The sequence below is a fragment of the Bidens hawaiensis genome, unplaced genomic scaffold (genome assembly GCF_021521415.1).
Source record: "Bidens hawaiensis isolate Kalapana, Puna unplaced genomic scaffold, B.hawaiensis_p1.1 tig00001511_1, whole genome shotgun sequence".
NCBI lineage: Eukaryota > Viridiplantae > Streptophyta > Magnoliopsida > Asterales > Asteraceae > Bidens > Bidens hawaiensis.
In genome coordinates, this window is record NW_027491085.1 from 1,461,320 (window position 1) to 1,469,324 (window position 8,005).

The following is an 8,005-nucleotide window of genomic DNA, read 5'->3' on the forward strand; positions in this document are numbered from 1 at the left end:
TATGCGCTGAAACGAAATGAAAAATCGCTTAAACGAGCTGTTACGCGCTGAAACGAAGTGAAAAATCGCTTAAACGGGTTTTGACCCAAACCCGTTTTGACCCGTTCCAACCTTGACCCGTTCTAACCCGAACCTGTTGACCCTAACCCGTTCCGACCGAACCAAAACAACCCTTTTTTTAAGTGACCCGTTTCGACCCTAACCCGTTTCAACCCATGACCCGTTCCGACCCATGACCCGTTTCGACCCAACCCAACCCATTTGCCACCTCTACTCAATATCAAACCCTTGGTTTTAAAAAGCATGAAACATAAAAAAGCGACAATGTACAAATTTGAGACGCAAAGCACAAAGCACACAAAAGCGACAGGGTGTAATTCGAAGCACATGAAAGTGGCTTGGTATAAAACCATGGCACAAAACATGAAGCACAAAATTAGCAAGCTTTTCATATACGATGCACAATTTTTTATATAGCTTTTTTATTTAATTTTTATAGGTTTCTAGCACAACTTAATATTCGGACGCAAATAAGCTTTATATATGGTTTTAATGTCAAAATAATTTCTATGTACAACCTAAAAAAGCATTATGATGCACTAGAATTCGTCAAGTCCGTGAGGTTTGCTCCTTAAGTCAGCCTTTTTTTTATTTTTGCCAAAAACTCGCCTTAGGCAACCAAAAGAGCCCCTTGCATCTTAGTATATAGTATAAACTATTAGTATCAAGTTGAATCGAGTGTTTTTTACAATATATTGCCAGTAGAACAATTTACCCTTTTAGCTTGAAATATTGTTTCGTGTTTTCACAAATTAGTATCAAGTTGAATCAAGTTTTTTTCAAATAAGTATAGTTGCAAATAGTTATTTATCAAAATAAGTGTTTCATTTTTTATATTTTAATTTTAACTAATCTTTTATCATTTTCATTTCTTCTTATTCAAGTCTTTGTTTATATTGTGACTTTTAGTTGTTAAAAGATTGTGAAATGTATACCTTTTATATGGTTTGGGGTAAGTTTTAATGTTTGTTAGGGTTTTTATGCCTCTTACTTAATCTTAAAATTTGTCAAAGGTGATATTACTTGTTAGACTATGCTTACCTATGACAACAAGAATAGTATATGATAAACCTACATAAATCCTTTTTGTATGGTGTGAAGGTTGTAGTTGATGAAACATGGCCAAAGTTTTGGAGTGCACAATGGCTTCAATTCCATTCACCTATCTGGCCGGTTTTTGATATATATGAAAAGATTTATCTTTAAGGAAAGTTTCCACTTTATCAACCGGGGTCGTCTTACTCTATTAAAATCGATTCTTGAAAGCTTGCCGGCTTATTTCTCTCTTTTATAAAGCCCCTTAGCGTTATTAACGGTTTGGAGTCCATTTGCGAAAACTTTTTATGGGATGGCTGTGAAGAAAAGGAAAAAAAGTCATCGGGTTGTATGCGACAAGGTCATAAAAGACAAGCAAAGGCGATATGTGTCCGATTGGCAAGATAAATAATGCTTTAATTACAAAGTGGACACGGAGATTTAAAGTTGAAGAAAAATGTTTGTGAAGGAAGGTGATGTCAGCTATTCACAACGCAAATATGTCTTGGTCAACGGCCCCGGTCAAAAAATTGGTTAAGGGGGCTTGGAATAATGTTGGAGATTCGTTCTTAATCAAGGGTAAATCGGCAATATAAATAATCAAAAATATCATTTATGGATCTTGATCCTTGGCTTACACGTGAACACCTTTGAAGGTTACTTTCCCAGAAATATTCGAGTTAGCACAAAAAAAGTAAAAGGTAAAAAAAATTATATTCTTGGCAAAACCGAAAGTTAGTTTGGAATTGAGGTGGAAACGCGATATGCGGTCTGCTGCGGAACTAAACGAGTGGTAGGTGGTTATGGCTTGGAGACTTCTCATACTCATCAGTCAAGTTAGTTAAAAAAATGTTGGATGCAGAAAAAAATTCGGGTAATAATTATGTTTTCGATGGGTGTGAATGGTTTTTATTAAATATAATATCTTCAGGTGGAGTACGGAAATTGATAGAATCCAAACTCTTTCGGATTTGTCTAGAAGGAATGTACGTTTCGGTGAGCTCTCTTGTGTGTCCTTTAAGTGGGGAAGCTAGGCATCTCTTCACCTCGTGCTATATCGCCTCGGTGGCGTGGCAATTCGTTAGTAAGTCGTGTAAGGTCCCTTGTTCGAGCCGCAAAAGACGACTAGCAACGATTCGTTGGGCTTAAAAAAAGTTATATGCCTCACTATCATTGATGATGAATTGAAGACCCTCAACAAAGATCTATGGACTTTTAAGATATTTTTTTCAGATATTTTGGAGAACGTCATGGAAGTAATAGTTGCATAGGTCATATTTATGTCATTAGTCTTTTTTCATTTTACTTAGAAAAAGTTAAGGGCTTTTTATTTAAAAGTTACGAAATTTTGCTATTTACATTCGCATATTAACTTTTTAAACTACAAACGGTGGTTGTGTAACTGTGTGAATATAGCACGAGCCTAACACGACATTCATGGGTTTGGGACTTTGGGTCTAGTTTGAGCGGTTTCGATCTTTCGAGTTGAACCATTAAGCACGCTTAACTAAACATGTTTTGCTCGTGTCAACCGACACGTCGATGGTTGACCTGTGTAAACTACTTATTTACTATTTTAGTCTTTCAAATGTGTTTTATTTATAACTTAAACAATTTGGGTATTTATAATACCAAATTTTAGAACTTTGAAAATAAATAGACACGGTATAAACATTGCTTAAAAACAAATAAAAATAATATGTCAATCTGGAACTTTAATTATATTCAATACTAATATGTAAGTATAATTTTAAACAAGTTGCTTCACATGAGCATGTGTATAACATGTCTGTGTTAGAATTCATGCGTGTGACATAATTTTCAGGTATGTGTCTTGCTCGTCAACCCATACGCATAATATCTCTAGCCGCCCTCGGTTGTGTTTAAGTGACCAAATAAGCGTTTAAAAATAGTATTCTTGATAGTCTAGATAAATGAAAAATATAAGACATGGTGTGTAAAAAGGAGACAAAAAGATGATAATGACATTCATAAGTACAGTCTTCACCACCATAACATCATATCATTAACTTATGATCACTATTAACTTATATCTCAAATTTTATTATGTATCTAATGAAGCCACGTTACCTACAAAGTAATTGCTTTAACTTTTATGTAAGTGGTTACATAAAAAGTAAATAATCTTCCAACTTTAAAAACATAATCACTTCAGAGTAAATGACGTCACGTTTTCATTTTAATTTTCCTCCCTTCACCCGGCTAAGAGGCTGTTTGTTTACATCTAAATGGAACCATTCAAATGTAAACATCTGATTCATTCAGACTTCAGACTGTATGGTTCCAAATAGAAAAAACATCTAAATGGTTAAAATTATGTCTGAATTATTCAGACTTACTATTGTTGCTGAATGGGACACATGCTCATTCAGATTTAACTCATTCAGATCTGAATGAGTCAAACAGCCCCTAAGTGTACTCGACTACTCGGGGCGTTAACCGAGAACCTAAGAATTTCACGTGCCACCTAACCGATTTCACAAACTGACTAACCAATTGTACTAGGGGTGATGTTACCGAACAAGTGATCCACAAAAAGCCTTCTTCAATCGGATTCACGAAACCGATATGTATGGTGTTGCCAGTTAACTCGATTGAGCATACCGAAGTCGCTTCGACACTCCAGATACCCTAATTACAATTTAAGGATATGATGGACATTCCGTTGTATTAGTAGAACACTGGCGCATATGTCTCGGTATAGTTCAAAACTAATACCAAGTTTTAGAGCATTAAATCACTTCCACTCTACTCCACTCTTCACTCCCTTCTTTTAAATAAAATAATAATGTAATGTTTTTTAAATATTGAAGAAACACTAAATGACCCCGGCAGATTAAGGATAATCTTAGGGTTAAGTAGATGTTTCCCACGAGGGTTAGGTCCGGCAAAGATGGTTATTCTTCTCAACCTGCAAAACAGACACCGTAAGCTCGTCACTGAGAAGGGGGGGTTCCTCCTTGTGACCACCCTCCGGTGTGAGAATCAGACTAGGTTGCTCTGAATATAAGCGTATATAGAGAGAAATAGCCAGAGAGAAGATGATGATACCGTTCCAAGGTGTTGGAGTATTTATAGCCGAAGGTAGGTTTCCAAGCAGGTACGGCCAGCTGTATATAATATTCATTTTCCACCAACTATAGGCTACGTTCGTGCCACGATAAGAGTTGGTGGGTAGGCAGCGGCTGATAGTGACATTTTGTACTGGAGCGTGCTCCTCCTCGTACTATTGTCAGTGAGCTGTCACCCTGTGATTGGTTCATGGGTTGCTTTTGTCAGATCTTGTCTATTTGTCCATACCTTGGTAGGTATAGTACAAAAGATCTTCTAGAAGCGTACGGACTGGCTCTTTTAGGCGGGAATATTCCCGCCCTGCTCATTCCTTCAGGTGACATTACTGAAGTATTAAGAGTTAGTGCCTTATGCGTGTAGCCTTACTGTTAGTGCGGGTAGGCTTCCTTCTTGGCTTGTACCCACAGCTGCGGGGACAGACAGGGTACTGTACCAAGGGAGGCTTTCCTGCGGGAACAGCTGGCTTACTGCGTGTAAGGTCTTCATCTCTCTGAGCATGGTGGGTCCTGCGGATCCAGTTGGTCTTTGCGCAGACGTACCTCTTCAATGTGAGTCTTGTGGGTCCAACTGGGCTTTGCGGGGACCTACCTCTTCAAGTCCCCCCAGTCCATTGTTCCTCTCATGAATTGTTAATGATGGGAACTTTTGGACTTTAAACAAGGGGTTTTAAAAGGGGGTTTTCATTTTTTTAAGGTTCTCCGTGGGGATTCTTCCCGCAGTTTTCCTAATGTCACTTGCAGAAAATTCCCGACTTTTTCTGCTTGATCTTTGGGTATGATGCGGGTAGGTGTGTAACCTCTTCGCAAGTCGGGAGTGTTGAGTTTCACTTGTGTAGATTCTCCACGAGGTTTTGGTAGTTTTAGACATAGTGATCAGTTATGTTAAACAGCCAATTCCACCTTGAAGCTTCAAACAATCTAGTTCTCAACGTCCCGCCATGCGGTGGTGTTATTTCCCTTTCCGCAAGCATGGCCCATAAGATCGATCTTCTTGGTTTCAATTCCCTGCAAGTGCTAAGTATGTGAAGGGTTTCGCCTTGACACTGTACCCACACTTGTCTTATGGTTTCTTGTTTCCAAGGTAAGGGGGTATATTCCCTCTTATTTTTGAATCTTTTTGAAATTCGAAGGGTTGGTGAAAAGATAAGGACAGTCCAAACGGTTGAAAGGACGTTGGCGTTTTCTGACGGTTTCAGGACGTGCAGGAAGTTACGACGACGTGACAGCATGTGGTCAATCCGGACGCTTTTTCAGGCGCGTGGGCGCGAGCTTCATGGCACGCGCCATTCTTACATCTGTTGCCATCTTGCTTTTTCCACGTGTCGCCGTGTCATTGCTCCTACGCTCTCTCTCTCATCCGCATTAAATTCATCGCATTCATTGCGATGAGTATATAAGGCGGAGAGGAGGTATTTCGTCCAATATCTTCACTTCACTCTCCTTTTCCTTTTAAGCGATTTCCGGCGAATACTCATCTTTTCCGGCGAGCATTCTCCTGAAACCGCTTTTTTTCATCTTTAACATTTAAAAAATGTCTTCTTCTATTCATGACCCGGAGGTTAACGTCGAGGAGTCCGACGTTTACCTCGAGAACCCGACGTCCACGTCCGATAAGAGTACTGCTGGCGAGTGTCAGTGTACTCTTTCTGTCGATGTATACCATTACATCGTCAAGAAGTTCATGCTGGAGCCCTATGAGCCAGAGTTCCCGGAGGCCCACCAGACGGTGTACGATGCCCCTAAGGGCAAGATAGGGATTTACGCTTCGTTCTTCCTATATGGGAATCTAAGATTCCCATTAACGAAGTTCGTATACCGTGTTTTGGAGAAACACGGTGTTCATCTGATAGAGGTGCACTCAATGGCAATTGCCAAAGTTCGCCATTTCGAATGGGTGTGCCGTATTTTGGGTATCGAGCCTCGAGTTGACCGCCTGATGACCTTCTATACCTAGAGGTGCGTCCAGGGTTGGTATACCCTTGTCACTCGGATCAAGGGTTTAAAGATTTGTGCTACTGAGCGTAGCCTTCGCTCTTGGAAGCGTGAGTTCTTCTACATCTCCGCTCGTGTCATTCCCATCGCGATGTCGTTCAAGAATGGGAGGGCACTTCCTAAGCTTTCGGCTTCCAATTAACAGGAGACGGAGTGGTTCACTAAGATTTCCCAGATTCAGACTCCTGTTTACCGCTTCGCGAAGTCTGGGATGGTCATGCTTGGGATGAGCCGCGTGTGGAAGGATGCCGGGTCTGGGACGCCGCAGATACCCATCGTTCTTGAATACGGTTTGAACTATATTCCTTATGGTATGCTCCGTCTTTTGTGTTGGTTTAGGATTTCCTTCTAACATTTTTATCGTTTTTATTTCAGAAGGGAACAACTTACAGCCGCTCTTGCACCCGCGGGAGACTGGTGGTCCCGCGCGGTTGGGTACTCGTGACCTTGATGAGAACGAGTTGCCCATTTTGGAGCAGACTGCGGATAAATTCGTAGAGGTCTACCCGCCAGGCCACGAGATTTTAAGCGCCACTCGGCCAGGTAAGGAGTTCTTTAATCCTCGTCCTCTTCATGCTCAAACTTCTGCTGGAATTCCTCTGATCTTGTCATCTTCTGATGAGGGATCCGCAGATGGGCCTTTTATCGTAAGGAAAAAGAAGGCGGCCAATGTGAAGGGCAAAACGAAGGTTGCTACCTTCGTTGACTTGGGGAATCAGTCTAGCTCCGAGACTGAAAGTGAGGAGGCGGCGGGGAATCTTGGTGGTGGTGACGAGACCGTTGTCTCAGAGGTTGAGACAACGGTTGTCCCTTCCGAGCCGCCAAGCGTTACGAAGGTAACTGGCGTGAAGAGGCCAGTTTCATCGGGTCCATCTCCGCCTGTCAGGGCTTTCAAGATCAGGAAAACCAGTAAGTATACTTTTTGTGTATCTTTTCCGCATTTCTTTCCGCCTTTGTTTTTTATATCTTTGGTTTCTTTATGCAGGAGTGGGCTTATCTGCTTTTGAGAGCGGTGCGGGAGGAAGTGGTTCAGGACCCACGAAGATAGGTTTGGTCAACTTATCTGAGGCGATGACCCAGGCGGCTGCGCCTGTTTCCGGTGCTGGTTCAGTTGCTCATACTGTTGAAGCGACTGTTCCAGTTATGACGTCATCTGTCATGGCTGCTGTGCCGACGATGGCGTCCACTTTCATTGCTGCGTTGAGCAGTTCAACTTCTCCGCCGGCCGTCAGTGCCATCTTTACTACATCATTCACCGGACCGGCGGTGACTTTTTCTGTGAGCTCGTCCGCAGCGTCTACCACGGTTATGAGTTCATCTCAAATGAGTTCATCTCCGATGATCTCTACCTCAGTGGCTTCTACAGTGTCACATTCGGCGTCAGCGACTACCTCGTCCTTGGCCGGTTCTTCAGGTATGTTTAGAGTTGGGACCTCTAGACTTACCTCTGTTGATGAGGGAGTCCAGTCTTTGCCTCCTTCCCATCTCCTTGACCTCTTGGATGGATATCCTTTAGGTTCAGGTGATGGGTTTAGCGGCTATCGGCCTGTTATCGACCCTACAGGTGCGTGGGGTTATTTTGGCCTGTTATCCATCCTTGTCATTTTTTCCTAACTGTTTTCTGTTTTCGCAGTTTCGGATTCCAATGAGGTCTATGCTCCAAGGTGGAATATCCGCCGAGGGACAACTCTCAGGACGGCTGCAGACTGCGTCGACTGGGCGCGCCATGCCGCTCCAAGTGGTGCATTGGGGGAGGCCATGGTTAGTTACCAGGAAGGCCGGTTGTCCACCGAGCTCCGAATTCTACTCGCCCGGATGCAGCCGCG